Source organism: Microcebus murinus, chromosome 24, assembly GCF_040939455.1.
Source record: "Microcebus murinus isolate Inina chromosome 24, M.murinus_Inina_mat1.0, whole genome shotgun sequence".
Taxonomy (NCBI): domain Eukaryota; kingdom Metazoa; phylum Chordata; class Mammalia; order Primates; family Cheirogaleidae; genus Microcebus; species Microcebus murinus.
This window is the reverse complement of record NC_134127.1, coordinates 31,739,657-31,766,612: the sequence shown is the minus strand read 5'-3', so window position 1 is coordinate 31,766,612 and position 26,956 is coordinate 31,739,657. Positions and strand designations below refer to the sequence as shown.

At 63.1% G+C, this 26,956-nt stretch overlaps 7 non-coding genes across 7 annotated transcripts; all 7 read left to right on the top strand.

The window, feature by feature from the left end:
- On the top strand, positions 1-119 carry LOC142864170 (5S ribosomal RNA). The gene has a single exon (XR_012914755.1). It is a non-coding gene; the product is annotated as a 5S ribosomal RNA (ribosomal RNA).
- A 3,796-nt stretch (positions 120-3,915) lies between these two features.
- Positions 3,916-4,034, top strand: LOC142864168 (5S ribosomal RNA). The gene has a single exon (XR_012914753.1). It is a non-coding gene; the product is annotated as a 5S ribosomal RNA (ribosomal RNA).
- Positions 4,035-7,831: 3,797 nt separating this feature from the next.
- Positions 7,832-7,950, top strand: LOC142864167 (5S ribosomal RNA). The gene has a single exon (XR_012914752.1). It is a non-coding gene; the product is annotated as a 5S ribosomal RNA (ribosomal RNA).
- A 3,797-nt stretch (positions 7,951-11,747) lies between these two features.
- On the top strand, positions 11,748-11,866 carry LOC142864166 (5S ribosomal RNA). The gene has a single exon (XR_012914751.1). It is a non-coding gene; the product is annotated as a 5S ribosomal RNA (ribosomal RNA).
- Positions 11,867-15,651: 3,785 nt separating this feature from the next.
- Positions 15,652-15,770, top strand: LOC142864165 (5S ribosomal RNA). The gene has a single exon (XR_012914750.1). It is a non-coding gene; the product is annotated as a 5S ribosomal RNA (ribosomal RNA).
- Positions 15,771-19,561: 3,791 nt separating this feature from the next.
- LOC142864164 (5S ribosomal RNA) lies at positions 19,562-19,680 on the top strand. The gene has a single exon (XR_012914749.1). It is a non-coding gene; the product is annotated as a 5S ribosomal RNA (ribosomal RNA).
- A 3,797-nt stretch (positions 19,681-23,477) lies between these two features.
- LOC142864163 (5S ribosomal RNA) lies at positions 23,478-23,596 on the top strand. Its single transcript, XR_012914748.1, has one exon. It is a non-coding gene; the product is annotated as a 5S ribosomal RNA (ribosomal RNA).
- The last annotated feature ends 3,360 nt before the right edge of the window (positions 23,597-26,956 follow it).

Sequence of the window (26,956 nt, the reverse complement as noted above, 5' to 3'; positions counted from 1 at the left end):
GTCTAGGGCCACACCACCCTGAACGCCCCCGATCTCGTCTGGTCTCGGAAGCTAAGCAGGGTCGGGCCCGGTTAGTACTTGGATGGGAGACCGCCTGGGAATACCGGGTGCCACAGGCTGCTGCTTTTTTTTTTTTTTTTTTTTGCCTCTTGTTCTGTCCCCTTTCTGGGAGCGCGGCGGCGGCCCGGGGTGGGGGTCACCCCCACCCTCAGCGCCCGCCCGCGGTGCCTGGCGCCCCAGCCCGCACCGTGGGGCCTCCTCTTGTCCCAAGCCGCGACACCGCCGCCACGCGGCAGCATGCGTGGCATCTGGACTGTCAGGTCTCAGACCAAAGGTCTGCTCTGTGGGAACCGACACGCTGGAGGAAACCTTGAGAGTCTGAGAGGGGAGGGAGTTCCAGAAGAAGGCCAGGATGTCATTTTGAGGGAGTATGTGACCAGAACTCGTCCCGTTGCTTTTGGGGTTCTATGGGCTACACGCAGGAATCTTTGGTGGTGGCACCTGATGTTGGGGGATCCGGAGTCACACCCAGACCTGCTCCACAGGCCTCCTTTTACTTTTCTCTTCGGATTCATTATTTTTAAAAAGTGTCTCTTACCTCTAGGATTGCATTTTCTTTTCTCTCTCTCTTCAAGCAGATGATGGGAGTACAAGTATTCAGGTGACATGTGTTGCCCGTGCCCCCCTCCCCCCTGTGTTCTTTTTTTTTTTTTTTTGAGACAGAGTCTCGTTTTGCTGCCCAGGCTAGAGTGAGTGCCATGGCGTCAGCCTAGCTCACAGCAACCTCAATCTCCGGGCTCAAGCAATCCTGCTGCCTCAGCCTCCCGAGTAGTTGGGACTACAGGCATGCACCACCACGCCCGGCTCTGTTTTTCTATATATATTAGTTGGCCAATTAATTTCTTTCTATTTTTAGTAGAGACGGGGTCTCGCTCTTGCTCAGGCTGGTTTCGAACTCCTGACCTGGAGCAATCCGCCCGCCTCGGCCTCCCAGAGAGCTAGGATTACAGGCGTGAGCTACCGCGCCCGGCCCCCCCTGTGTTCTTATTCATATACCTCTCATGTTGTTCCAGCGTATTGTGGGGGTACCAATGTTAAGGTCGGGTGCCTTGCCCTCTCCAAGCCTCCCCCCTCGGGTCAGAGCTTCAAGTGCGCCCATCCCCCAGTCGGTGCGCACCCACCCCATGCCTAATGGATGTGTATGCCCCTCCCCTCCCCCCACCCGCCCGACACCCACCCGATGAAGGTGACTCCTCTCTGTCCACTTAGGCGTCCATCCGTTCGTACCAATTTGCTGGTGAGCGCGCTCACGTGGTGCTCGTGTGTCCATTCTTGGGATACCTGGCTTACTGGAACGGGTTCCAGCTCTGGCCAGGAGAACACGAGAGGCGCCCTCTCACCGCTGCTCCTCACAGCCGAATGGCACTCCGTGGTGTCCACGCGCCACATTTTATTCATGCACTCCTGGATGGATGGGCACTCGGGTCGCTTCCACGTCTTTGCGATTGTGAATTGTGCCCTAACTGTCACCCTAACCCTTACCCAGCCCCCGTCTCCTCTGCCCCTGCCTGACGCACTCCTCCCCGGCCAGGCCCGTCACTGTCCTGGGCCCCCGCCTGACCGGCTCCTCCCCGCCCGGCCTGTCACCGTCCTCTGCCCCTGCCTGACATGCTCCTTCCCGCCCGCCCGGCCTCTCACCGTCCTCGGCCCCTGCCTGACCGGCTCCTCCGTCGCCTGGGCCTTCCAAGGGCTTGGTGTGGACGCTGCTTCCAGGAAGCCCTCCAGAAACCCGGCAGCAGGGTGGCCGCAGCAGTCTCCAGCAGCCGTCCCTAAGTCGCGTGAGTGCGGGGGACGTGCCCCCGCTGTGCCGCGGGGGCCCAGCCTGGTGTCTTCCCTGAGGCCCTGCGGCTGCCGGCTGGGCTGCCGCTCCCCGCAAGGGGAGAGCCGCGGAGGTGGGGACCGCCTCCTGATGGGGACGTACACGCAGCTCTCCACGTCGGATTCCGGGGCTCTCTGTCCTGCCCGAAGGCCCAGCTGGCCTGCGGGTCCTTAGAGTGGCAAAAACATCCGAAAACTGAGATTGAGGGTCCGGTGGGTGTCTGCACTTTTGTGCTGGGCACCCCAGGGAGGCCCGGGGGCTGGCTGGACAACGTGGTCTGCTGGGCGGGGGGGGGGGTTGGAGGAGCAACTGATGCCCTTTGCACTTTGGGTAGCAAGAGTCTGAGGTGTCTCTGAGCCCTGTGCCCTGTGGGGGGGGGGCCGGGGGGGGAGGAGGAGGAGGAGGAGGAGGAGGAGGAGGAGGTGGGAAGGGCCGGGGCCTGCAGTCGTGTTCCCGGGGTGGCACGGCAAGTGGCTTCTTCCACAGGCTGCTTGGCCTGGGCTCCCTGCACCTGGGCCTTTGGAGGACCGGCCCTGTGCTTGCCAACACTTCCTGCAGGGACCCAGAGCTGGGAGGTGGCATCTCTCAGCCCTGGGTCGGGCAGAGCCCCAGCGGGCCATGCCCACAACCTCTCTCAGCACCGGTCCCCCAGAAGGCTCCTTTGGGACCAGGATTCTCTTGCGGTGACTCTTTAAGGTCTGGCCCCTGGATGGAGGGGCACCAGGCGTAGAGGAGCAGGAAGGGGAAGGGGGTGGCCATGCGAGGGGACACTTTGAGGCCGAGTCCCAGCTTCAGCCTGATCCTCCTGGGAACCCCGCTCTGAGACCAGGAGCCGGGCTTCGCATTCCCACAGCAGCCAGTCGTGGGCTGAGGACACCTGGGGCGTTGGGAACTCCCTGGCTTCTCCTTGGTTTAACGTCTAGAGCTGCTTGTGAATCGCGCCGCCACACACACCCGAGCGCAGGTGTCTTCCGCACAGACTGCGGGCCTCGCTCTTCTGAATGCCGCTAGCTCGCCACCCACCCACGGGTGAACCTGGTCAGGGTGCTTTCTCTAAGGGGCAGACTCTTTTCCGGGCGGGCTACCGGTGTCTCTGTTTGCTCGTTTCTTTCTTCCATTTCGGGAAAGTCTTCCTTGCTGGGTGTGGAAATCTCCTATGCCTTCCCTCGCCTATTCTGTCAGCTTTCAAATTCTCTTTCAGTTGCCACCCTCACAGATGGATTAGGAAACTCTTTCCGGTGCACTCATTAGTGAAATGACCTCCAGGAAGCTGGAATCCAATATCTAATGGCCGATTTTTAGCGAGTCCACACGCCAGGGTGGTCGGGGTCCAATGCAGCCCCGGCCAGGCCCAGGCCCCTTGGACTGGGCCACAGGAGGACACGGAGGAGGGTCCCGGCCCCCACGAAGCGGTGCCGGCAGTTCTCCACGGGCTTGGGCGTTTTCCAGAGGTAGGAGATGGAGGGGACTGATTTCTTCAGCGCCCCCCAAACCACGCCACCCCACCCCACCCATGGGACACATCCCCAGAGAGAGACGCCCCAGACACTGGCTGTGCCCCAGCCCTGGCCCGGGGGAATAGGCGGCAGCCCACCCACAGGGCGAGGGGGGGGGCGCAGCTGAAAGGGGTTGTGGGGGAGGGCGGCCCCTGGCTGGGGTCAAAGGGCGAGCGTCCCGCGCGTGCGCAGTCAGCGGCAGGCAGCGACGCGCTGGGGGTGGGCAGCGGGTAGGTGAAGGAGGCCGGGCGAGGAGACGAGGGGGGCTGGGAGGGCTCCACCTTGGCGAGTCCAGCCGTGGAGGCGCATCTTGTGTGAGTGTGAGTGAGTGTGAGTGTGTGTGTGTGTGTATACAGAGACAGCCCCCCGCCCCGCCCCGCCCCGCCCATCACCCCCGTCCCTGGGAGCCCGCGGGACCCGGCCGGCGAACTCAACCGGCCCGGCCCGGCCCGGCGCGGGGCCTGGGGCGGGAGGCGGCGGCGGCGGGGAAGCCCAGAGAGGCTCGGCTTCTTGAGCGGGGCAGGGGCGCCCTCCGCCGCCGTCTAGGGCCACACCACCCTGAACGCCCCCGATCTCGTCTGGTCTCGGAAGCTAAGCAGGGTCGGGCCCGGTTAGTACTTGGATGGGAGACCGCCTGGGAATACCGGGTGCCACAGGCTGCTGCTTTTTTTTTTTTTTTTTTTTGCCTCTTGTTCTGTCCCCTTTCTGGGAGCGCGGCGGCGGCCCGGGGTGGGGGTCACCCCCACCCTCAGCGCCCGCCCGCGGTGCCTGGCGCCCCAGCCCGCACCGTGGGGCCTCCTCTTGTCCCAAGCCGCGACACCGCCGCCACGCGGCAGCATGCGTGGCATCTGGACTGTCAGGTCTCAGACCAAAGGTCTGCTCTGTGGGAACCGACACGCTGGAGGAAACCTTGAGAGTCTGAGAGGGGAGGGAGTTCCAGAAGAAGGCCAGGATGTCATTTTGAGGGAGTATGTGACCAGAACTCGTCCCGTTGCTTTTGGGGTTCTATGGGCTACACGCAGGAATCTTTGGTGGTGGCACCTGATGTTGGGGGATCCGGAGTCACACCCAGACCTGCTCCACAGGCCTCCTTTTACTTTTCTCTTCGGATTCATTATTTTTAAAAAGTGTCTCTTACCTCTAGGATTGCATTTTCTTTTCTCTCTCTCTTCAAGCAGATGATGGGAGTACAAGTATTCAGGTGACATGTGTTGCCCGTGCCCCCCTCCCCCCTGTGTTCTTTTTTTTTTTTTTTTGAGACAGAGTCTCGTTTTGCTGCCCAGGCTAGAGTGAGTGCCATGGCGTCAGCCTAGCTCACAGCAACCTCAATCTCCGGGCTCAAGCAATCCTGCTGCCTCAGCCTCCCGAGTAGTTGGGACTACAGGCATGCACCACCACGCCCGGCTCTGTTTTTCTATATATATTAGTTGGCCAATTAATTTCTTTCTATTTTTAGTAGAGACGGGGTCTCGCTCTTGCTCAGGCTGGTTTCGAACTCCTGACCTGGAGCAATCCGCCCGCCTCGGCCTCCCAGAGAGCTAGGATTACAGGCGTGAGCTACCGCGCCCGGCCCCCCCTGTGTTCTTATTCATATACCTCTCATGTTGTTCCAGCGTATTGTGGGGGTACCAATGTTAAGGTCGGGTGCCTTGCCCTCTCCAAGCCTCCCCCCTCGGGTCAGAGCTTCAAGTGCGCCCATCCCCCAGTCGGTGCGCACCCACCCCATGCCTAATGGATGTGTATGCCCCTCCCCTCCCCCCACCCGCCCGACACCCACCCGATGAAGGTGACTCCTCTCTGTCCACTTAGGCGTCCATCCGTTCGTACCAATTTGCTGGTGAGCGCGCTCACGTGGTGCTCGTGTGTCCATTCTTGGGATACCTGGCTTACTGGAACGGGTTCCAGCTCTGGCCAGGAGAACACGAGAGGCGCCCTCTCACCGCTGCTCCTCACAGCCGAATGGCACTCCGTGGTGTCCACGCGCCACATTTTATTCATGCACTCCTGGATGGATGGGCACTCGGGTCGCTTCCACGTCTTTGCGATTGTGAATTGTGCCCTAACTGTCACCCTAACCCTTACCCAGCCCCCGTCTCCTCTGCCCCTGCCTGACGCACTCCTCCCCGGCCAGGCCCGTCACTGTCCTGGGCCCCCGCCTGACCGGCTCCTCCCCGCCCGGCCTGTCACCGTCCTCTGCCCCTGCCTGACATGCTCCTTCCCGCCCGCCCGGCCTCTCACCGTCCTCGGCCCCTGCCTGACCGGCTCCTCCGTCGCCTGGGCCTTCCAAGGGCTTGGTGTGGACGCTGCTTCCAGGAAGCCCTCCAGAAACCCGGCAGCAGGGTGGCCGCAGCAGTCTCCAGCAGCCGTCCCTAAGTCGCGTGAGTGCGGGGGACGTGCCCCCGCTGTGCCGCGGGGGCCCAGCCTGGTGTCTTCCCTGAGGCCCTGCGGCTGCCGGCTGGGCTGCCGCTCCCCGCAAGGGGAGAGCCGCGGAGGTGGGGACCGCCTCCTGATGGGGACGTACACGCAGCTCTCCACGTCGGATTCCGGGGCTCTCTGTCCTGCCCGAAGGCCCAGCTGGCCTGCGGGTCCTTAGAGTGGCAAAAACATCCGAAAACTGAGATTGAGGGTCCGGTGGGTGTCTGCACTTTTGTGCTGGGCACCCCAGGGAGGCCCGGGGGCTGGCTGGACAACGTGGTCTGCTGGGCGGGGGGGGGGGGTTGGAGGAGCAACTGATGCCCTTTGCACTTTGGGTAGCAAGAGTCTGAGGTGTCTCTGAGCCCTGTGCCCTGTGGGGGGGGGGCCGGGGGGGGAGGAGGAGGAGGAGGAGGAGGAGGAGGAGGAGGTGGGAAGGGCCGGGGCCTGCAGTCGTGTTCCCGGGGTGGCACGGCAAGTGGCTTCTTCCACAGGCTGCTTGGCCTGGGCTCCCTGCACCTGGGCCTTTGGAGGACCGGCCCTGTGCTTGCCAACACTTCCTGCAGGGACCCAGAGCTGGGAGGTGGCATCTCTCAGCCCTGGGTCGGGCAGAGCCCCAGCGGGCCATGCCCACAACCTCTCTCAGCACCGGTCCCCCAGAAGGCTCCTTTGGGACCAGGATTCTCTTGCGGTGACTCTTTAAGGTCTGGCCCCTGGATGGAGGGGCACCAGGCGTAGAGGAGCAGGAAGGGGAAGGGGGTGGCCATGCGAGGGGACACTTTGAGGCCGAGTCCCAGCTTCAGCCTGATCCTCCTGGGAACCCCGCTCTGAGACCAGGAGCCGGGCTTCGCATTCCCACAGCAGCCAGTCGTGGGCTGAGGACACCTGGGGCGTTGGGAACTCCCTGGCTTCTCCTTGGTTTAACGTCTAGAGCTGCTTGTGAATCGCGCCGCCACACACACCCGAGCGCAGGTGTCTTCCGCACAGACTGCGGGCCTCGCTCTTCTGAATGCCGCTAGCTCGCCACCCACCCACGGGTGAACCTGGTCAGGGTGCTTTCTCTAAGGGGCAGACTCTTTTCCGGGCGGGCTACCGGTGTCTCTGTTTGCTCGTTTCTTTCTTCCATTTCGGGAAAGTCTTCCTTGCTGGGTGTGGAAATCTCCTATGCCTTCCCTCGCCTATTCTGTCAGCTTTCAAATTCTCTTTCAGTTGCCACCCTCACAGATGGATTAGGAAACTCTTTCCGGTGCACTCATTAGTGAAATGACCTCCAGGAAGCTGGAATCCAATATCTAATGGCCGATTTTTAGCGAGTCCACACGCCAGGGTGGTCGGGGTCCAATGCAGCCCCGGCCAGGCCCAGGCCCCTTGGACTGGGCCACAGGAGGACACGGAGGAGGGTCCCGGCCCCCACGAAGCGGTGCCGGCAGTTCTCCACGGGCTTGGGCGTTTTCCAGAGGTAGGAGATGGAGGGGACTGATTTCTTCAGCGCCCCCCAAACCACGCCACCCCACCCCACCCATGGGACACATCCCCAGAGAGAGACGCCCCAGACACTGGCTGTGCCCCAGCCCTGGCCCGGGGGAATAGGCGGCAGCCCACCCACAGGGCGAGGGGGGGGGCGCAGCTGAAAGGGGTTGTGGGGGAGGGCGGCCCCTGGCTGGGGTCAAAGGGCGAGCGTCCCGCGCGTGCGCAGTCAGCGGCAGGCAGCGACGCGCTGGGGGTGGGCAGCGGGTAGGTGAAGGAGGCCGGGCGAGGAGACGAGGGGGGCTGGGAGGGCTCCACCTTGGCGAGTCCAGCCGTGGAGGCGCATCTTGTGTGAGTGTGAGTGAGTGTGAGTGTGTGTGTGTGTGTATACAGAGACAGCCCCCCGCCCCGCCCCGCCCCGCCCATCACCCCCGTCCCTGGGAGCCCGCGGGACCCGGCCGGCGAACTCAACCGGCCCGGCCCGGCCCGGCGCGGGGCCTGGGGCGGGAGGCGGCGGCGGCGGGGAAGCCCAGAGAGGCTCGGCTTCTTGAGCGGGGCAGGGGCGCCCTCCGCCGCCGTCTAGGGCCACACCACCCTGAACGCCCCCGATCTCGTCTGGTCTCGGAAGCTAAGCAGGGTCGGGCCCGGTTAGTACTTGGATGGGAGACCGCCTGGGAATACCGGGTGCCACAGGCTGCTGCTTTTTTTTTTTTTTTTTTTTGCCTCTTGTTCTGTCCCCTTTCTGGGAGCGCGGCGGCGGCCCGGGGTGGGGGTCACCCCCACCCTCAGCGCCCGCCCGCGGTGCCTGGCGCCCCAGCCCGCACCGTGGGGCCTCCTCTTGTCCCAAGCCGCGACACCGCCGCCACGCGGCAGCATGCGTGGCATCTGGACTGTCAGGTCTCAGACCAAAGGTCTGCTCTGTGGGAACCGACACGCTGGAGGAAACCTTGAGAGTCTGAGAGGGGAGGGAGTTCCAGAAGAAGGCCAGGATGTCATTTTGAGGGAGTATGTGACCAGAACTCGTCCCGTTGCTTTTGGGGTTCTATGGGCTACACGCAGGAATCTTTGGTGGTGGCACCTGATGTTGGGGGATCCGGAGTCACACCCAGACCTGCTCCACAGGCCTCCTTTTACTTTTCTCTTCGGATTCATTATTTTTAAAAAGTGTCTCTTACCTCTAGGATTGCATTTTCTTTTCTCTCTCTCTTCAAGCAGATGATGGGAGTACAAGTATTCAGGTGACATGTGTTGCCCGTGCCCCCCTCCCCCCTGTGTTCTTTTTTTTTTTTTTTTTGAGACAGAGTCTCGTTTTGCTGCCCAGGCTAGAGTGAGTGCCATGGCGTCAGCCTAGCTCACAGCAACCTCAATCTCCGGGCTCAAGCAATCCTGCTGCCTCAGCCTCCCGAGTAGTTGGGACTACAGGCATGCACCACCACGCCCGGCTCTGTTTTTCTATATATATTAGTTGGCCAATTAATTTCTTTCTATTTTTAGTAGAGACGGGGTCTCGCTCTTGCTCAGGCTGGTTTCGAACTCCTGACCTGGAGCAATCCGCCCGCCTCGGCCTCCCAGAGAGCTAGGATTACAGGCGTGAGCTACCGCGCCCGGCCCCCCCTGTGTTCTTATTCATATACCTCTCATGTTGTTCCAGCGTATTGTGGGGGTACCAATGTTAAGGTCGGGTGCCTTGCCCTCTCCAAGCCTCCCCCCTCGGGTCAGAGCTTCAAGTGCGCCCATCCCCCAGTCGGTGCGCACCCACCCCATGCCTAATGGATGTGTATGCCCCTCCCCTCCCCCCACCCGCCCGACACCCACCCGATGAAGGTGACTCCTCTCTGTCCACTTAGGCGTCCATCCGTTCGTACCAATTTGCTGGTGAGCGCGCTCACGTGGTGCTCGTGTGTCCATTCTTGGGATACCTGGCTTACTGGAACGGGTTCCAGCTCTGGCCAGGAGAACACGAGAGGCGCCCTCTCACCGCTGCTCCTCACAGCCGAATGGCACTCCGTGGTGTCCACGCGCCACATTTTATTCATGCACTCCTGGATGGATGGGCACTCGGGTCGCTTCCACGTCTTTGCGATTGTGAATTGTGCCCTAACTGTCACCCTAACCCTTACCCAGCCCCCGTCTCCTCTGCCCCTGCCTGACGCACTCCTCCCCGGCCAGGCCCGTCACTGTCCTGGGCCCCCGCCTGACCGGCTCCTCCCCGCCCGGCCTGTCACCGTCCTCTGCCCCTGCCTGACATGCTCCTTCCCGCCCGCCCGGCCTCTCACCGTCCTCGGCCCCTGCCTGACCGGCTCCTCCGTCGCCTGGGCCTTCCAAGGGCTTGGTGTGGACGCTGCTTCCAGGAAGCCCTCCAGAAACCCGGCAGCAGGGTGGCCGCAGCAGTCTCCAGCAGCCGTCCCTAAGTCGCGTGAGTGCGGGGGACGTGCCCCCGCTGTGCCGCGGGGGCCCAGCCTGGTGTCTTCCCTGAGGCCCTGCGGCTGCCGGCTGGGCTGCCGCTCCCCGCAAGGGGAGAGCCGCGGAGGTGGGGACCGCCTCCTGATGGGGACGTACACGCAGCTCTCCACGTCGGATTCCGGGGCTCTCTGTCCTGCCCGAAGGCCCAGCTGGCCTGCGGGTCCTTAGAGTGGCAAAAACATCCGAAAACTGAGATTGAGGGTCCGGTGGGTGTCTGCACTTTTGTGCTGGGCACCCCAGGGAGGCCCGGGGGCTGGCTGGACAACGTGGTCTGCTGGGCGGGGGGGGGGGGTTGGAGGAGCAACTGATGCCCTTTGCACTTTGGGTAGCAAGAGTCTGAGGTGTCTCTGAGCCCTGTGCCCTGTGGGGGGGGGGCCGGGGGGGGAGGAGGAGGAGGAGGAGGAGGAGGAGGAGGAGGTGGGAAGGGCCGGGGCCTGCAGTCGTGTTCCCGGGGTGGCACGGCAAGTGGCTTCTTCCACAGGCTGCTTGGCCTGGGCTCCCTGCACCTGGGCCTTTGGAGGACCGGCCCTGTGCTTGCCAACACTTCCTGCAGGGACCCAGAGCTGGGAGGTGGCATCTCTCAGCCCTGGGTCGGGCAGAGCCCCAGCGGGCCATGCCCACAACCTCTCTCAGCACCGGTCCCCCAGAAGGCTCCTTTGGGACCAGGATTCTCTTGCGGTGACTCTTTAAGGTCTGGCCCCTGGATGGAGGGGCACCAGGCGTAGAGGAGCAGGAAGGGGAAGGGGGTGGCCATGCGAGGGGACACTTTGAGGCCGAGTCCCAGCTTCAGCCTGATCCTCCTGGGAACCCCGCTCTGAGACCAGGAGCCGGGCTTCGCATTCCCACAGCAGCCAGTCGTGGGCTGAGGACACCTGGGGCGTTGGGAACTCCCTGGCTTCTCCTTGGTTTAACGTCTAGAGCTGCTTGTGAATCGCGCCGCCACACACACCCGAGCGCAGGTGTCTTCCGCACAGACTGTGGGCCTCGCTCTTCTGAATGCCGCTAGCTCGCCACCCACCCACGGGTGAACCTGGTCAGGGTGCTTTCTCTAAGGGGCAGACTCTTTTCCGGGCGGGCTACCGGTGTCTCTGTTTGCTCGTTTCTTTCTTCCATTTCGGGAAAGTCTTCCTTGCTGGGTGTGGAAATCTCCTATGCCTTCCCTCGCCTATTCTGTCAGCTTTCAAATTCTCTTTCAGTTGCCACCCTCACAGATGGATTAGGAAACTCTTTGCGGTGCACTCATTAGTGAAATGACCTCCAGGAAGCTGGAATCCAATATCTAATGGCCGATTTTTAGCGAGTCCACACGCCAGGGTGGTCGGGGTCCAATGCAGCCCCGGCCAGGCCCAGGCCCCTTGGACTGGGCCACAGGAGGACACGGAGGAGGGTCCCGGCCCCCACGAAGCGGTGCCGGCAGTTCTCCACGGGCTTGGGCGTTTTCCAGAGGTAGGAGATGGAGGGGACTGATTTCTTCAGCGCCCCCCAAACCACGCCACCCCACCCCACCCATGGGACACATCCCCAGAGAGAGACGCCCCAGACACTGGCTGTGCCCCAGCCCTGGCCCGGGGGAATAGGCGGCAGCCCACCCACAGGGCGAGGGGGGGGCGCAGCTGAAAGGGGTTGTGGGGGAGGGCGGCCCCTGGCTGGGGTCAAAGGGCGAGCGTCCCGCGCGTGCGCAGTCAGCGGCAGGCAGCGACGCGCTGGGGGTGGGCAGCGGGTAGGTGAAGGAGGCCGGGCGAGGAGACGAGGGGGGCTGGGAGGGCTCCACCTTGGCGAGTCCAGCCGTGGAGGCGCATCTTGTGTGAGTGTGAGTGAGTGTGAGTGTGTGTGTGTGTGTATACAGAGACAGCCCCCCGCCCCGCCCCGCCCCGCCCATCACCCCCGTCCCTGGGAGCCCGCGGGACCCGGCCGGCGAACTCAACCGGCCCGGCCCGGCCCGGCGCGGGGCCTGGGGCGGGAGGCGGCGGCGGCGGGGAAGCCCAGAGAGGCTCGGCTTCTTGAGCGGGGCAGGGGCGCCCTCCGCCGCCGTCTAGGGCCACACCACCCTGAACGCCCCCGATCTCGTCTGGTCTCGGAAGCTAAGCAGGGTCGGGCCCGGTTAGTACTTGGATGGGAGACCGCCTGGGAATACCGGGTGCCACAGGCTGCTGCTTTTTTTTTTTTTTTTTTTTGCCTCTTGTTCTGTCCCCTTTCTGGGAGCGCGGCGGCGGCCCGGGGTGGGGGTCACCCCCACCCTCAGCGCCCGCCCGCGGTGCCTGGCGCCCCAGCCCGCACCGTGGGGCCTCCTCTTGTCCCAAGCCGCGACACCGCCGCCACGCGGCAGCATGCGTGGCATCTGGACTGTCAGGTCTCAGACCAAAGGTCTGCTCTGTGGGAACCGACACGCTGGAGGAAACCTTGAGAGTCTGAGAGGGGAGGGAGTTCCAGAAGAAGGCCAGGATGTCATTTTGAGGGAGTATGTGACCAGAACTCGTCCCGTTGCTTTTGGGGTTCTATGGGCTACACGCAGGAATCTTTGGTGGTGGCACCTGATGTTGGGGGATCCGGAGTCACACCCAGACCTGCTCCACAGGCCTCCTTTTACTTTTCTCTTCGGATTCATTATTTTTAAAAAGTGTCTCTTACCTCTAGGATTGCATTTTCTTTTCTCTCTCTCTTCAAGCAGATGATGGGAGTACAAGTATTCAGGTGACATGTGTTGCCCGTGCCCCCCTCCCCCCTGTGTTCTTTTTTTTTTTTTTTTGAGACAGAGTCTCGTTTTGCTGCCCAGGCTAGAGTGAGTGCCATGGCGTCAGCCTAGCTCACAGCAACCTCAATCTCCGGGCTCAAGCAATCCTGCTGCCTCAGCCTCCCGAGTAGTTGGGACTACAGGCATGCACCACCACGCCCGGCTCTGTTTTTCTATATATATTAGTTGGCCAATTAATTTCTTTCTATTTTTAGTAGAGACGGGGTCTCGCTCTTGCTCAGGCTGGTTTCGAACTCCTGACCTGGAGCAATCCGCCCGCCTCGGCCTCCCAGAGAGCTAGGATTACAGGCGTGAGCTACCGCGCCCGGCCCCCCCTGTGTTCTTATTCATATACCTCTCATGTTGTTCCAGCGTATTGTGGGGGTACCAATGTTAAGGTCGGGTGCCTTGCCCTCTCCAAGCCTCCCCCCTCGGGTCAGAGCTTCAAGTGCGCCCATCCCCCAGTCGGTGCGCACCCACCCCATGCCTAATGGATGTGTATGCCCCTCCCCTCCCCCCACCCGCCCGACACCCACCCGATGAAGGTGACTCCTCTCTGTCCACTTAGGCGTCCATCCGTTCGTACCAATTTGCTGGTGAGCGCGCTCACGTGGTGCTCGTGTGTCCATTCTTGGGATACCTGGCTTACTGGAACGGGTTCCAGCTCTGGCCAGGAGAACACGAGAGGCGCCCTCTCACCGCTGCTCCTCACAGCCGAATGGCACTCCGTGGTGTCCACGCGCCACATTTTATTCATGCACTCCTGGATGGATGGGCACTCGGGTCGCTTCCACGTCTTTGCGATTGTGAATTGTGCCCTAACTGTCACCCTAACCCTTACCCAGCCCCCGTCTCCTCTGCCCCTGCCTGACGCACTCCTCCCCGGCCAGGCCCGTCACTGTCCTGGGCCCCCGCCTGACCGGCTCCTCCCCGCCCGGCCTGTCACCGTCCTCTGCCCCTGCCTGACATGCTCCTTCCCGCCCGCCCGGCCTCTCACCGTCCTCGGCCCCTGCCTGACCGGCTCCTCCGTCGCCTGGGCCTTCCAAGGGCTTGGTGTGGACGCTGCTTCCAGGAAGCCCTCCAGAAACCCGGCAGCAGGGTGGCCGCAGCAGTCTCCAGCAGCCGTCCCTAAGTCGCGTGAGTGCGGGGGACGTGCCCCCGCTGTGCCGCGGGGGCCCAGCCTGGTGTCTTCCCTGAGGCCCTGCGGCTGCCGGCTGGGCTGCCGCTCCCCGCAAGGGGAGAGCCGCGGAGGTGGGGACCGCCTCCTGATGGGGACGTACACGCAGCTCTCCACGTCGGATTCCGGGGCTCTCTGTCCTGCCCGAAGGCCCAGCTGGCCTGCGGGTCCTTAGAGTGGCAAAAACATCCGAAAACTGAGATTGAGGGTCCGGTGGGTGTCTGCACTTTTGTGCTGGGCACCCCAGGGAGGCCCGGGGGCTGGCTGGACAACGTGGTCTGCTGGGCGGGGGGGGGGTTGGAGGAGCAACTGATGCCCTTTGCACTTTGGGTAGCAAGAGTCTGAGGTGTCTCTGAGCCCTGTGCCCTGTGGGGGGGGGCCGGGGGGGGAGGAGGAGGAGGAGGAGGAGGAGGAGGTGGGAAGGGCCGGGGCCTGCAGTCGTGTTCCCGGGGTGGCACGGCAAGTGGCTTCTTCCACAGGCTGCTTGGCCTGGGCTCCCTGCACCTGGGCCTTTGGAGGACCGGCCCTGTGCTTGCCAACACTTCCTGCAGGGACCCAGAGCTGGGAGGTGGCATCTCTCAGCCCTGGGTCGGGCAGAGCCCCAGCGGGCCATGCCCACAACCTCTCTCAGCACCGGTCCCCCAGAAGGCTCCTTTGGGACCAGGATTCTCTTGCGGTGACTCTTTAAGGTCTGGCCCCTGGATGGAGGGGCACCAGGCGTAGAGGAGCAGGAAGGGGAAGGGGGTGGCCATGCGAGGGGACACTTTGAGGCCGAGTCCCAGCTTCAGCCTGATCCTCCTGGGAACCCCGCTCTGAGACCAGGAGCCGGGCTTCGCATTCCCACAGCAGCCAGTCGTGGGCTGAGGACACCTGGGGCGTTGGGAACTCCCTGGCTTCTCCTTGGTTTAACGTCTAGAGCTGCTTGTGAATCGCGCCGCCACACACACCCGAGCGCAGGTGTCTTCCGCACAGACTGCGGGCCTCGCTCTTCTGAATGCCGCTAGCTCGCCACCCACCCACGGGTGAACCTGGTCAGGGTGCTTTCTCTAAGGGGCAGACTCTTTTCCGGGCGGGCTACCGGTGTCTCTGTTTGCTCGTTTCTTTCTTCCATTTCGGGAAAGTCTTCCTTGCTGGGTGTGGAAATCTCCTATGCCTTCCCTCGCCTATTCTGTCAGCTTTCAAATTCTCTTTCAGTTGCCACCCTCACAGATGGATTAGGAAACTCTTTGCGGTGCACTCATTAGTGAAATGACCTCCAGGAAGCTGGAATCCAATATCTAATGGCCGATTTTTAGCGAGTCCACACGCCAGGGTGGTCGGGGTCCAATGCAGCCCCGGCCAGGCCCAGGCCCCTTGGACTGGGCCACAGGAGGACACGGAGGAGGGTCCCGGCCCCCACGAAGCGGTGCCGGCAGTTCTCCACGGGCTTGGGCGTTTTCCAGAGGTAGGAGATGGAGGGGACTGATTTCTTCAGCGCCCCCCAAACCACGCCACCCCACCCCACCCATGGGACACATCCCCAGAGAGAGACGCCCCAGACACTGGCTGTGCCCCAGCCCTGGCCCGGGGGAATAGGCGGCAGCCCACCCACAGGGCGAGGGGGGGGGCGCAGCTGAAAGGGGTTGTGGGGGAGGGCGGCCCCTGGCTGGGGTCAAAGGGCGAGCGTCCCGCGCGTGCGCAGTCAGCGGCAGGCAGCGACGCGCTGGGGGTGGGCAGCGGGTAGGTGAAGGAGGCCGGGCGAGGAGACGAGGGGGGCTGGGAGGGCTCCACCTTGGCGAGTCCAGCCGTGGAGGCGCATCTTGTGTGAGTGTGAGTGAGTGTGAGTGTGTGTGTGTGTGTATACAGAGACAGCCCCCCGCCCCGCCCCGCCCCGCCCATCACCCCCGTCCCTGGGAGCCCGCGGGACCCGGCCGGCGAACTCAACCGGCCCGGCCCGGCCCGGCGCGGGGCCTGGGGCGGGAGGCGGCGGCGGGGAAGCCCAGAGAGGCTCGGCTTCTTGAGCGGGGCAGGGGCGCCCTCCGCCGCCGTCTAGGGCCACACCACCCTGAACGCCCCCGATCTCGTCTGGTCTCGGAAGCTAAGCAGGGTCGGGCCCGGTTAGTACTTGGATGGGAGACCGCCTGGGAATACCGGGTGCCACAGGCTGCTGCTTTTTTTTTTTTTTTTTTTGCCTCTTGTTCTGTCCCCTTTCTGGGAGCGCGGCGGCGGCCCGGGGTGGGGGTCACCCCCACCCTCAGCGCCCGCCCGCGGTGCCTGGCGCCCCAGCCCGCACCGTGGGGCCTCCTCTTGTCCCAAGCCGCGACACCGCCGCCACGCGGCAGCATGCGTGGCATCTGGACTGTCAGGTCTCAGACCAAAGGTCTGCTCTGTGGGAACCGACACGCTGGAGGAAACCTTGAGAGTCTGAGAGGGGAGGGAGTTCCAGAAGAAGGCCAGGATGTCATTTTGAGGGAGTATGTGACCAGAACTCGTCCCGTTGCTTTTGGGGTTCTATGGGCTACACGCAGGAATCTTTGGTGGTGGCACCTGATGTTGGGGGATCCGGAGTCACACCCAGACCTGCTCCACAGGCCTCCTTTTACTTTTCTCTTCGGATTCATTATTTTTAAAAAGTGTCTCTTACCTCTAGGATTGCATTTTCTTTTCTCTCTCTCTTCAAGCAGATGATGGGAGTACAAGTATTCAGGTGACATGTGTTGCCCGTGCCCCCCTCCCCCCTGTGTTTTTTTTTTTTTTTTTTTTGAGACAGAGTCTCGTTTTGCTGCCCAGGCTAGAGTGAGTGCCATGGCGTCAGCCTAGCTCACAGCAACCTCAATCTCCGGGCTCAAGCAATCCTGCTGCCTCAGCCTCCCGAGTAGTTGGGACTACAGGCATGCACCACCACGCCCGGCTCTGTTTTTCTATATATATTAGTTGGCCAATTAATTTCTTTCTATTTTTAGTAGAGACGGGGTCTCGCTCTTGCTCAGGCTGGTTTCGAACTCCTGACCTGGAGCAATCCGCCCGCCTCGGCCTCCCAGAGAGCTAGGATTACAGGCGTGAGCTACCGCGCCCGGCCCCCCCTGTGTTCTTATTCATATACCTCTCATGTTGTTCCAGCGTATTGTGGGGGTACCAATGTTAAGGTCGGGTGCCTTGCCCTCTCCAAGCCTCCCCCCTCGGGTCAGAGCTTCAAGTGCGCCCATCCCCCAGTCGGTGCGCACCCACCCCATGCCTAATGGATGTGTATGCCCCTCCCCTCCCCCCACCCGCCCGACACCCACCCGATGAAGGTGACTCCTCTCTGTCCACTTAGGCGTCCATCCGTTCGTACCAATTTGCTGGTGAGCGCGCTCACGTGGTGCTCGTGTGTCCATTCTTGGGATACCTGGCTTACTGGAACGGGTTCCAGCTCTGGCCAGGAGAACACGAGAGGCGCCCTCTCACCGCTGCTCCTCACAGCCGAATGGCACTCCGTGGTGTCCACGCGCCACATTTTATTCATGCACTCCTGGATGGATGGGCACTCGGGTCGCTTCCACGTCTTTGCGATTGTGAATTGTGCCCTAACTGTCACCCTAACCCTTACCCAGCCCCCGTCTCCTCTGCCCCTGCCTGACGCACTCCTCCCCGGCCAGGCCCGTCACTGTCCTGGGCCCCCGCCTGACCGGCTCCTCCCCGCCCGGCCTGTCACCGTCCTCTGCCCCTGCCTGACATGCTCCTTCCCGCCCGCCCGGCCTCTCACCGTCCTTGGCCCCTGCCTGACCGGCTCCTCCGTCGCCTGGGCCTTCCAAGGGCTTGGTGTGGACGCTGCTTCCAGGAAGCCCTCCAGAAACCCGGCAGCAGGGTGGCCGCAGCAGTCTCCAGCAGCCGTCCCTAAGTCGCGTGAGTGCGGGGGACGTGCCCCCGCTGTGCCGCGGGGGCCCAGCCTGGTGTCTTCCCTGAGGCCCTGCGGCTGCCGGCTGGGCTGCCGCTCCCCGCAAGGGGAGAGCCGCGGAGGTGGGGACCGCCTCCTGATGGGGACGTACACGCAGCTCTCCACGTCGGATTCCGGGGCTCTCTGTCCTGCCCGAAGGCCCAGCTGGCCTGCGGGTCCTTAGAGTGGCAAAAACATCCGAAAACTGAGATTGAGGGTCCGGTGGGTGTCTGCACTTTTGTGCTGGGCACCCCAGGGAGGCCCGGGGGCTGGCTGGACAACGTGGTCTGCTGGGCGGGGGGGGGGGTTGGAGGAGCAACTGATGCCCTTTGCACTTTGGGTAGCAAGAGTCTGAGGTGTCTCTGAGCCCTGTGCCCTGTGGGGGGGGGCCGGGGGGGGAGGAGGAGGAGGAGGAGGAGGAGGAGGTGGGAAGGGCCGGGGCCTGCAGTCGTGTTCCCGGGGTGGCACGGCAAGTGGCTTCTTCCACAGGCTGCTTGGCCTGGGCTCCCTGCACCTGGGCCTTTGGAGGACCGGCCCTGTGCTTGCCAACACTTCCTGCAGGGACCCAGAGCTGGGAGGTGGCATCTCTCAGCCCTGGGTCGGGCAGAGCCCCAGCGGGCCATGCCCACAACCTCTCTCAGCACCGGTCCCCCAGAAGGCTCCTTTGGGACCAGGATTCTCTTGCGGTGACTCTTTAAGGTCTGGCCCCTGGATGGAGGGGCACCAGGCGTAGAGGAGCAGGAAGGGGAAGGGGGTGGCCATGCGAGGGGACACTTTGAGGCCGAGTCCCAGCTTCAGCCTGATCCTCCTGGGAACCCCGCTCTGAGACCAGGAGCCGGGCTTCGCATTCCCACAGCAGCCAGTCGTGGGCTGAGGACACCTGGGGCGTTGGGAACTCCCTGGCTTCTCCTTGGTTTAACGTCTAGAGCTGCTTGTGAATCGCGCCGCCACACACACCCGAGCGCAGGTGTCTTCCGCACAGACTGCGGGCCTCGCTCTTCTGAATGCCGCTAGCTCGCCACCCACCCACGGGTGAACCTGGTCAGGGTGCTTTCTCTAAGGGGCAGACTCTTTTCCGGGCGGGCTACCGGTGTCTCTGTTTGCTCGTTTCTTTCTTCCATTTCGGGAAAGTCTTCCTTGCTGGGTGTGGAAATCTCCTATGCCTTCCCTCGCCTATTCTGTCAGCTTTCAAATTCTCTTTCAGTTGCCACCCTCACAGATGGATTAGGAAACTCTTTCCGGTGCACTCATTAGTGAAATGACCTCCAGGAAGCTGGAATCCAATATCTAATGGCCGATTTTTAGCGAGTCCACACGCCAGGGTGGTCGGGGTCCAATGCAGCCCCGGCCAGGCCCAGGCCCCTTGGACTGGGCCACAGGAGGACACGGAGGAGGGTCCCGGCCCCCACGAAGCGGTGCCGGCAGTTCTCCACGGGCTTGGGCGTTTTCCAGAGGTAGGAGATGGAGGGGACTGATTTCTTCAGCGCCCCCCAAACCACGCCACCCCACCCCACCCATGGGACACATCCCCAGAGAGAGACGCCCCAGACACTGGCTGTGCCCCAGCCCTGGCCCGGGGGAATAGGCGGCAGCCCACCCACAGGGCGAGGGGGGGGGCGCAGCTGAAAGGGGTTGTGGGGGAGGGCGGCCCCTGGCTGGGGTCAAAGGGCGAGCGTCCCGCGCGTGCGCAGTCAGCGGCAGGCAGCGACGCGCTGGGGGTGGGCAGCGGGTAGGTGAAGGAGGCCGGGCGAGGAGACGAGGGGGGCTGGGAGGGCTCCACCTTGGCGAGTCCAGCCGTGGAGGCGCATCTTGTGTGAGTGTGAGTGAGTGTGAGTGTGTGTGTGTGTGTGTATACAGAGACAGCCCCCCGCCCCGCCCCGCCCCGCCCATCACCCCCGTCCCTGGGAGCCCGCGGGACCCGGCCGGCGAACTCAACCGGCCCGGCCCGGCCCGGCGCGGGGCCTGGGGCGGGAGGCGGCGGCGGCGGGGAAGCCCAGAGAGGCTCGGCTTCTTGAGCGGGGCAGGGGCGCCCTCCGCCGCCGTCTAGGGCCACACCACCCTGAACGCCCCCGATCTCGTCTGGTCTCGGAAGCTAAGCAGGGTCGGGCCCGGTTAGTACTTGGATGGGAGACCGCCTGGGAATACCGGGTGCCACAGGCTGCTGCTTTTTTTTTTTTTTTTTTTTGCCTCTTGTTCTGTCCCCTTTCTGGGAGCGCGGCGGCGGCCCGGGGTGGGGGTCACCCCCACCCTCAGCGCCCGCCCGCGGTGCCTGGCGCCCCAGCCCGCACCGTGGGGCCTCCTCTTGTCCCAAGCCGCGACACCGCCGCCACGCGGCAGCATGCGTGGCATCTGGACTGTCAGGTCTCAGACCAAAGGTCTGCTCTGTGGGAACCGACACGCTGGAGGAAACCTTGAGAGTCTGAGAGGGGAGGGAGTTCCAGAAGAAGGCCAGGATGTCATTTTGAGGGAGTATGTGACCAGAACTCGTCCCGTTGCTTTTGGGGTTCTATGGGCTACACGCAGGAATCTTTGGTGGTGGCACCTGATGTTGGGGGATCCGGAGTCACACCCAGACCTGCTCCACAGGCCTCCTTTTACTTTTCTCTTCGGATTCATTATTTTTAAAAAGTGTCTCTTACCTCTAGGATTGCATTTTCTTTTCTCTCTCTCTTCAAGCAGATGATGGGAGTACAAGTATTCAGGTGACATGTGTTGCCCGTGCCCCCCTCCCCCCTGTGTTCTTTTTTTTTTTTTTTTGAGACAGAGTCTCGTTTTGCTGCCCAGGCTAGAGTGAGTGCCATGGCGTCAGCCTAGCTCACAGCAACCTCAATCTCCGGGCTCAAGCAATCCTGCTGCCTCAGCCTCCCGAGTAGTTGGGACTACAGGCATGCACCACCACGCCCGGCTCTGTTTTTCTATATATATTAGTTGGCCAATTAATTTCTTTCTATTTTTAGTAGAGACGGGGTCTCGCTCTTGCTCAGGCTGGTTTCGAACTCCTGACCTGGAGCAATCCGCCCGCCTCGGCCTCCCAGAGAGCTAGGATTACAGGCGTGAGCTACCGCGCCCGGCCCCCCCTGTGTTCTTATTCATATACCTCTCATGTTGTTCCAGCGTATTGTGGGGGTACCAATGTTAAGGTCGGGTGCCTTGCCCTCTCCAAGCCTCCCCCCTCGGGTCAGAGCTTCAAGTGCGCCCATCCCCCAGTCGGTGCGCACCCACCCCATGCCTAATGGATGTGTATGCCCCTCCCCTCCCCCCACCCGCCCGACACCCACCCGATGAAGGTGACTCCTCTCTGTCCACTTAGGCGTCCATCCGTTCGTACCAATTTGCTGGTGAGCGCGCTCACGTGGTGCTCGTGTGTCCATTCTTGGGATACCTGGCTTACTGGAACGGGTTCCAGCTCTGGCCAGGAGAACACGAGAGGCGCCCTCTCACCGCTGCTCCTCACAGCCGAATGGCACTCCGTGGTGTCCACGCGCCACATTTTATTCATGCACTCCTGGATGGATGGGCACTCGGGTCGCTTCCACGTCTTTGCGATTGTGAATTGTGCCCTAACTGTCACCCTAACCCTTACCCAGCCCCCGTCTCCTCTGCCCCTGCCTGACGCACTCCTCCCCGGCCAGGCCCGTCACTGTCCTGGGCCCCCGCCTGACCGGCTCCTCCCCGCCCGGCCTGTCACCGTCCTCTGCCCCTGCCTGACATGCTCCTTCCCGCCCGCCCGGCCTCTCACCGTCCTCGGCCCCTGCCTGACCGGCTCCTCCGTCGCCTGGGCCTTCCAAGGGCTTGGTGTGGACGCTGCTTCCAGGAAGCCCTCCAGAAACCCGGCAGCAGGGTGGCCGCAGCAGTCTCCAGCAGCCGTCCCTAAGTCGCGTGAGTGCGGGGGACGTGCCCCCGCTGTGCCGCGGGGGCCCAGCCTGGTGTCTTCCCTGAGGCCCTGCGGCTGCCGGCTGGGCTGCCGCTCCCCGCAAGGGGAGAGCCGCGGAGGTGGGGACCGCCTCCTGATGGGGACGTACACGCAGCTCTCCACGTCGGATTCCGGGGCTCTCTGTCCTGCCCGAAGGCCCAGCTGGCCTGCGGGTCCTTAGAGTGGCAAAAACATCCGAAAACTGAGATTGAGGGTCCGGTGGGTGTCTGCACTTTTGTGCTGGGCACCCCAGGGAGGCCCGGGGGCTGGCTGGACAACGTGGTCTGCTGGGCGGGGGGGGGGGTTGGAGGAGCAACTGATGCCCTTTGCACTTTGGGTAGCAAGAGTCTGAGGTGTCTCTGAGCCCTGTGCCCTGTGGGGGGGGGCCGGGGGGGGAGGAGGAGGAGGAGGAGGAGGAGGAGGAGGAGGTGGGAAGGGCCGGGGCCTGCAGTCGTGTTCCCGGGGTGGCACGGCAAGTGGCTTCTTCCACAGGCTGCTTGGCCTGGGCTCCCTGCACCTGGGCCTTTGGAGGACCGGCCCTGTGCTTGCCAACACTTCCTGCAGGGACCCAGAGCTGGGAGGTGGCATCTCTCAGCCCTGGGTCGGGCAGAGCCCCAGCGGGCCATGCCCACAACCTCTCTCAGCACCGGTCCCCCAGAAGGCTCCTTTGGGACCAGGATTCTCTTGCGGTGACTCTTTAAGGTCTGGCCCCTGGATGGAGGGGCACCAGGCGTAGAGGAGCAGGAAGGGGAAGGGGGTGGCCATGCGAGGGGACACTTTGAGGCCGAGTCCCAGCTTCAGCCTGATCCTCCTGGGAACCCCGCTCTGAGACCAGGAGCCGGGCTTCGCATTCCCACAGCAGCCAGTCGTGGGCTGAGGACACCTGGGGCGTTGGGAACTCCCTGGCTTCTCCTTGGTTTAACGTCTAGAGCTGCTTGTGAATCGCGCCGCCACACACACCCGAGCGCAGGTGTCTTCCGCACAGACTGCGGGCCTCGCTCTTCTGAATGCCGCTAGCTCGCCACCCACCCACGGGTGAACCTGGTCAGGGTGCTTTCTCTAAGGGGCAGACTCTTTTCCGGGCGGGCTACCGGTGTCTCTGTTTGCTCGTTTCTTTCTTCCATTTCGGGAAAGTCTTCCTTGCTGGGTGTGGAAATCTCCTATGCCTTCCCTCGCCTATTCTGTCAGCTTTCAAATTCTCTTTCAGTTGCCACCCTCACAGATGGATTAGGAAACTCTTTCCGGTGCACTCATTAGTGAAATGACCTCCAGGAAGCTGGAATCCAATATCTAATGGCCGATTTTTAGCGAGTCCACACGCCAGGGTGGTCGGGGTCCAATGCAGCCCCGGCCAGGCCCAGGCCCCTTGGACTGGGCCACAGGAGGACACGGAGGAGGGTCCCGGCCCCCACGAAGCGGTGCCGGCAGTTCTCCACGGGCTTGGGCGTTTTCCAGAGGTAGGAGATGGAGGGGACTGATTTCTTCAGCGCCCCCCAAACCACGCCACCCCACCCCACCCATGGGACACATCCCCAGAGAGAGACGCCCCAGACACTGGCTGTGCCCCAGCCCTGGCCCGGGGGAATAGGCGGCAGCCCACCCACAGGGCGAGGGGGGGGGCGCAGCTGAAAGGGGTTGTGGGGGAGGGCGGCCCCTGGCTGGGGTCAAAGGGCGAGCGTCCCGCGCGTGCGCAGTCAGCGGCAGGCAGCGACGCGCTGGGGGTGGGCAGCGGGTAGGTGAAGGAGGCCGGGCGAGGAGACGAGGGGGGCTGGGAGGGCTCCACCTTGGCGAGTCCAGCCGTGGAGGCGCATCTTGTGTGAGTGTGAGTGAGTGTGAGTGTGTGTGTGTGTGTGTATACAGAGACAGCCCCCCGCCCCGCCCCGCCCCGCCCATCACCCCCGTCCCTGGGAGCCCGCGGGACCCGGCCGGCGAACTCAACCGGCCCGGCCCGGCCCGGCGCGGGGCCTGGGGCGGGAGGCGGCGGCGGCGGGGAAGCCCAGAGAGGCTCGGCTTCTTGAGCAGGGCAGGGGCGCCCTCCGCCGCCGTCTAGGGCCACACCACCCTGAACGCCCCCGATCTCGTCTGGTCTCGGAAGCTAAGCAGGGTCGGGCCCGGTTAGTACTTGGATGGGAGACCGCCTGGGAATACCGGGTGCCACAGGCTGCTGCTTTTTTTTTTTTTTTTTTTTGCCTCTTGTTCTGTCCCCTTTCTGGGAGCGCGGCGGCGGCCCGGGGTGGGGGTCACCCCCACCCTCAGCGCCCGCCCGCGGTGCCTGGCGCCCCAGCCCGCACCGTGGGGCCTCCTCTTGTCCCAAGCCGCGACACCGCCGCCACGCGGCAGCATGCGTGGCATCTGGACTGTCAGGTCTCAGACCAAAGGTCTGCTCTGTGGGAACCGACACGCTGGAGGAAACCTTGAGAGTCTGAGAGGGGAGGGAGTTCCAGAAGAAGGCCAGGATGTCATTTTGAGGGAGTATGTGACCAGAACTCGTCCCGTTGCTTTTGGGGTTCTATGGGCTACACGCAGGAATCTTTGGTGGTGGCACCTGATGTTGGGGGATCCGGAGTCACACCCAGACCTGCTCCACAGGCCTCCTTTTACTTTTCTCTTCGGATTCATTATTTTTAAAAAGTGTCTCTTACCTCTAGGATTGCATTTTCTTTTCTCTCTCTCTTCAAGCAGATGATGGGAGTACAAGTATTCAGGTGACATGTGTTGCCCGTGCCCCCCTCCCCCCTGTGTTCTTTTTTTTTTTTTTTTGAGACAGAGTCTCGTTTTGCTGCCCAGGCTAGAGTGAGTGCCATGGCGTCAGCCTAGCTCACAGCAACCTCAATCTCCGGGCTCAAGCAATCCTGCTGCCTCAGCCTCCCGAGTAGTTGGGACTACAGGCATGCACCACCACGCCCGGCTCTGTTTTTCTATATATATTAGTTGGCCAATTAATTTCTTTCTATTTTTAGTAGAGACGGGGTCTCGCTCTTGCTCAGGCTGGTTTCGAACTCCTGACCTGGAGCAATCCGCCCGCCTCGGCCTCCCAGAGAGCTAGGATTACAGGCGTGAGCTACCGCGCCCGGCCCCCCCTGTGTTCTTATTCATATACCTCTCATGTTGTTCCAGCGTATTGTGGGGGTACCAATGTTAAGGTCGGGTGCCTTGCCCTCTCCAAGCCTCCCCCCTCGGGTCAGAGCTTCAAGTGCGCCCATCCCCCAGTCGGTGCGCACCCACCCCATGCCTAATGGATGTGTATGCCCCTCCCCTCCCCCCACCCGCCCGACACCCACCCGATGAAGGTGACTCCTCTCTGTCCACTTAGGCGTCCATCCGTTCGTACCAATTTGCTGGTGAGCGCGCTCACGTGGTGCTCGTGTGTCCATTCTTGGGATACCTGGCTTACTGGAACGGGTTCCAGCTCTGGCCAGGAGAACACGAGAGGCGCCCTCTCACCGCTGCTCCTCACAGCCGAATGGCACTCCGTGGTGTCCACGCGCCACATTTTATTCATGCACTCCTGGATGGATGGGCACTCGGGTCGCTTCCACGTCTTTGCGATTGTGAATTGTGCCCTAACTGTCACCCTAACCCTTACCCAGCCCCCGTCTCCTCTGCCCCTGCCTGACGCACTCCTCCCCGGCCAGGCCCGTCACTGTCCTGGGCCCCCGCCTGACCGGCTCCTCCCCGCCCGGCCTGTCACCGTCCTCTGCCCCTGCCTGACATGCTCCTTCCCGCCCGCCCGGCCTCTCACCGTCCTCGGCCCCTGCCTGACCGGCTCCTCCGTCGCCTGGGCCTTCCAAGGGCTTGGTGTGGACGCTGCTTCCAGGAAGCCCTCCAGAAACCCGGCAGCAGGGTGGCCGCAGCAGTCTCCAGCAGCCGTCCCTAAGTCGCGTGAGTGCGGGGGACGTGCCCCCGCTGTGCCGCGGGGGCCCAGCCTGGTGTCTTCCCTGAGGCCCTGCGGCTGCCGGCTGGGCTGCCGCTCCCCGCAAGGGGAGAGCCGCGGAGGTGGGGACCGCCTCCTGATGGGGACGTACACGCAGCTCTCCACGTCGGATTCCGGGGCTCTCTGTCCTGCCCGAAGGCCCAGCTGGCCTGCGGGTCCTTAGAGTGGCAAAAACATCCGAAAACTGAGATTGAGGGTCCGGTGGGTGTCTGCACTTTTGTGCTGGGCACCCCAGGGAGGCCCGGGGGCTGGCTGGACAACGTGGTCTGCTGGGCGGGGGGGGGGGGGTTGGAGGAGCAACTGATGCCCTTTGCACTTTGGGTAGCAAGAGTCTGAGGTGTCTCTGAGCCCTGTGCCCTGTGGGGGGGGGGCCGGGGGGGGAGGAGGAGGAGGAGGAGGAGGAGGAGGTGGGAAGGGCCGGGGCCTGCAGTCGTGTTCCCGGGGTGGCACGGCAAGTGGCTTCTTCCACAGGCTGCTTGGCCTGGGCTCCCTGCACCTGGGCCTTTGGAGGACCGGCCCTGTGCTTGCCAACACTTCCTGCAGGGACCCAGAGCTGGGAGGTGGCATCTCTCAGCCCTGGGTCGGGCAGAGCCCCAGCGGGCCATGCCCACAACCTCTCTCAGCACCGGTCCCCCAGAAGGCTCCTTTGGGACCAGGATTCTCTTGCGGTGACTCTTTAAGGTCTGGCCCCTGGATGGAGGGGCACCAGGCGTAGAGGAGCAGGAAGGGGAAGGGGGTGGCCATGCGAGGGGACACTTTGAGGCCGAGTCCCAGCTTCAGCCTGATCCTCCTGGGAACCCCGCTCTGAGACCAGGAGCCGGGCTTCGCATTCCCACAGCAGCCAGTCGTGGGCTGAGGACACCTGGGGCGTTGGGAACTCCCTGGCTTCTCCTTGGTTTAACGTCTAGAGCTGCTTGTGAATCGCGCCGCCACACACACCCGAGCGCAGGTGTCTTCCGCACAGACTGCGGGCCTCGCTCTTCTGAATGCCGCTAGCTCGCCACCCACCCACGGGTGAACCTGGTCAGGGTGCTTTCTCTAAGGGGCAGACTCTTTTCCGGGCGGGCTACCGGTGTCTCTGTTTGCTCGTTTCTTTCTTCCATTTCGGGAAAGTCTTCCTTGCTGGGTGTGGAAATCTCCTATGCCTTCCCTCGCCTATTCTGTCAGCTTTCAAATTCTCTTTCAGTTGCCACCCTCACAGATGGATTAGGAAACTCTTTGCGGTGCACTCATTAGTGAAATGACCTCCAGGAAGCTGGAATCCAATATCTAATGGCCGATTTTTAGCGAGTCCACACGCCAGGGTGGTCGGGGTCCAATGCAGCCCCGGCCAGGCCCAGGCCCCTTGGACTGGGCCACAGGAGGACACGGAGGAGGGTCCCGGCCCCCACGAAGCGGTGCCGGCAGTTCTCCACGGGCTTGGGCGTTTTCCAGAGGTAGGAGATGGAGGGGACTGATTTCTTCAGCGCCCCCCAAACCACGCCACCCCACCCCACCCATGGGACACATCCCCAGAGAGAGACGCCCCAGACACTGGCTGTGCCCCAGCCCTGGCCCGGGGGAATAGGCGGCAGCCCACCCACAGGGCG